We start from the raw sequence: 3,933 nt of genomic DNA, 5'->3' as shown, positions 1-3,933 counted from the left end.
TTTTGGGTTACCAGATGCACGTTTTCAATCACCAGTTGCACGGAGGATTAATAGCAATCTGCATCCATCGTGATTTCTTAAAGTGTGTAAAAAGCACCCAAGGACGGCCCTGACAGAGAGAGGGCCGTAGTGGGGCACTCCCCTAGCGGGCTATATCAATAGAATGACGGGTAAAAGTATTTAAAACCCTTTTATAATTTTTGGGTTACCAGATGCACGTTTTCAATCACCAGGTGCACGGAGGAAAATGAGCATTTGCATCCATAGTCATGTTTTAAACCGTCCATAAAGCACTCTTGGCCGGCCCCGGCAGAGAGAGAAGAGATGGTGAAAAAAAAAAAAAATCATCATCAGACCTTCCATAAATAATTCGGGCCGGCCCCCATTGCTAAAGGTCCGTAGTAGGGTGCGCCATAAGCGGACATGAATAGATGGAACACCGCTAACCGCATAGAGAACCGTGTTTTGGGTGACCAGGTGCACGTTTTCAATCACCAGTTGCACATTTTCAATCACCAGTTGCACGGAGGATTAATAGCAATCTGCATCCATCGCGATTTCTTAAAGTGTCTATAAAGCACTCAGGACGGGCCCGACCGAGACAGGGCCTTAGTGGGGTGCTCCCATAGCGGGCAACAATGAGAGGGGTGCCTTTAAATTCATTTTGAACCATATTTGAAATTTTGGGTTACCAGATGCACGTTTTCAATCACCAGTTGCACGGAGGATTAATAGCAATCTGCATCCATCGTGATTTCTTAAAGTGTGTAAAAAGCACCCAAGGACGGCCCTGACAGAGAGAGGGCCGTAGTGGGGCACTCCCCTAGCGGGCTATATCAATAGAATGACGGGTAAAAGTATTTTAAAACCCTTTTATAATTTTTGGGTTACCAGATGCACGTTTTCAATCACCAGGTGCACGGAGGAAAATGAGCATTTGCATCCATAGTCATGTTTTAAACCGTCCATAAAGCACTCTTGGCCGGCCCGGCAGAGAGAGAAAGAGATGGTGAAAAAAAAAAAAAATCATCATCAGACCTTCCATAAATAATTCGGGCCGGCCCCCATTGCTAAAGGTCCGTAGTAGGGTGCGCCATAAGCGGACATGAATAGATGGAACACCGCTAACCGCATAGAGAACCGTGTTTTGGGTGACCAGGTGCACGTTTTCAATCACCAGTTGCACATTTTCAATCACCAGTTGCACGGAGGATTAATAGCAATCTGCATCCATCGCGATTTCTTAAAGTGTCTATAAAGCACTCAGGACGGGCCCGACCGAGACAGGGCCTTAGTGGGGTGCTCCCATAGCGGGCAACAATGAGAGGGGTGCCTTTAAATTCATTTTGAACCATATTTGAAATTTTGGGTTACCAGATGCACGTTTTCAATCACCAGTTGCACGGAGGATTAATAGCAATCTGCATCCATCGTGATTTCTTAAAGTGTGTAAAAAGCACCCAAGGACGGCCCTGACAGAGAGAGGGCCGTAGTGGGGCACTCCCCTAGCGGGCTATATCAATAGAATGACGGGTAAAAGTATTTAAAACCCTTTTATAATTTTTGGGTTACCAGATGCACGTTTTCAATCACCAGGTGCACGGAGGAAAATGAGCATTTGCATCCATAGTCATGTTTTAAACCGTCCATAAAGCACTCTTGGCCGGCCCCGGCAGAGAGAGAAGAGATGGTGAAAAAAAAAAAAAAATCATCATCAGACCTTCCATAAATAATTCGGGCCGGCCCCCATTGCTAAAGGTCCGTAGTAGGGTGCGCCATAAGCGGACATGAATAGATGGAACACCGCTAACCGCATAGAGAACCGTGTTTTGGGTGACCAGGTGCACGTTTTCAATCACCAGTTGCACATTTTCAATCACCAGTTGCACGGAGGATTAATAGCAATCTGCATCCATCGCGATTTCTTAAAGTGTCTATAAAGCACTCAGGACGGGCCCGACCGAGACAGGGCCTTAGTGGGGTGCTCCCATAGCGGGCAACAATGAGAGGGGTGCCTTTAAATTCATTTTGAACCATATTTGAAATTTTGGGTTACCAGATGCACGTTTTCAATCACCAGTTGCACGGAGGATTAATAGCAATCTGCATCCATCGTGATTTCTTAAAGTGTGTAAAAAGCACCCAAGGACGGCCCTGACAGAGAGAGGGCCGTAGTGGGGCACTCCCCTAGCGGGCTATATCAATAGAATGACGGGTAAAAGTATTTAAAACCCTTTTATAATTTTTGGGTTACCAGATGCACGTTTTCAATCACCAGGTGCACGGAGGAAAATGAGCATTTGCATCCATAGTCATGTTTTTAAACCGTCCATAAAGCACTCTTGGCCGGCCCCGGCAGAGAGAGAAAGAGATGGTGAAAAAAAAAAAAAATCATCATCAGACCTTCCATAAATAATTCGGGCCGGCCCCCATTGCTAAAGGTCCGTAGTAGGGTGCGCCATAAGCGGACATGAATAGATGGAACACCGCTAACCGCATAGAGAACCGTGTTTGGGTGACCAGGTGCACGTTTTCAATCACCAGTTGCACATTTTCAATCACCAGTTGCACGGAGGATTAATAGCAATCTGCATCCATCGCGATTTCTTAAAGTGTCTATAAAGCACTCAGGACGGGCCCGACCGAGACAGGGCCTTAGTGGGTGCTCCCATAGCGGGCAACAATGAGAGGGGTGCCTTTAAATTCATTTTGAACCATATTTGAAATTTTGGGTTACCAGATGCACGTTTTCAATCACCAGTTGCACGGAGGATTAATAGCAATCTGCATCCATCGTGATTTCTTAAAGTGTGTAAAAAGCACCCAAGGACGGCCCTGACAGAGAGAGGGCCGTAGTGGGGCACTCCCCTAGCGGGCTATATCAATAGAATGACGGGTAAAAGTATTTAAAACCCTTTTTATAATTTTTGGGTTACCAGATGCACGTTTTCAATCACCAGGTGCACGGAGGAAAATGAGCATTTGCATCCATAGTCATGTTTTAAACCGTCCATAAGCACCCAGGGCCGGCCCCGGCAGAGAGAGAAAAAGAGGGGAAAAGTGTTGAAAAAAAAAAAAATCATACCTTCCATAAATAATTCGGACCGGCCCCCATTGAAAAGGTCCGTAGTAGGGTGCATCATTATCGGACATGAATCTCGGGAACACCGCTAACCGCATAGAGAACCGTGTTTTGGGTTACCAGATGCACGTTTTCAATCACCAGTTGCACGGAGAGAGAAAAAAAAATCATACCTTCCATAAATAATTCGGACCGGCCCCCATTGAAAAGGTCCGTAGTAGGGTGCATCATTATCGGACATGAATCTCGGGAACACCGCTAACCGCATAGAGAACCGTGTTTTGGGTGACCAGGTGCACGTTTTCAATCACCAGTTGCACGGAGAAAAAAAAAGTAATCATACCTTCCATAAATAATTCAGGCCGACCCCCATTGAAAAAGGTCCGTAGTAGGGTGCATCATTATCGGACATGTATATCTGTAACACCGGCAAGCGCATTGAGAACCGCATTTTTGGGTTACCAGATGCACGTTTTCAATCACCAGGTGCACGGCTGTGAAAAGTGGGACTCTGTCATTTTTTCGACCAATTTCTGTAATTTTCAAAAAATGATTAAAAATACTTCCCGAAGGGCTAGAGGTCCCAAATTTCGTCTCATACCCTCTCTCGTGATGGGCAACAATTACATAATGTAAAAAAAAATTCGCATCCACAGGAACCTATGCATCCTGTGACATTCACTTTTTTCCCAAAACTTGAAACACGATTTCCTATTAAATGTTTTATACAAAAACGTTTTTAATTGAATGTAAATGCTCGTCTATTTATGCACTTTCGTGCAAAAAAAACCCCATCAAGATCGGATGTGTACTTTTTGATTTATCACGTTTTTGTTGAATTTGACCCCCGA

Source organism: Oncorhynchus mykiss, unplaced genomic scaffold, assembly GCF_013265735.2.
Source record: "Oncorhynchus mykiss isolate Arlee unplaced genomic scaffold, USDA_OmykA_1.1 un_scaffold_701, whole genome shotgun sequence".
Classification (NCBI taxonomy): domain Eukaryota; kingdom Metazoa; phylum Chordata; class Actinopteri; order Salmoniformes; family Salmonidae; genus Oncorhynchus; species Oncorhynchus mykiss.
The sequence above is the reverse complement of the archived record's forward strand: the minus strand, read 5'-3'. Positions refer to the sequence as shown.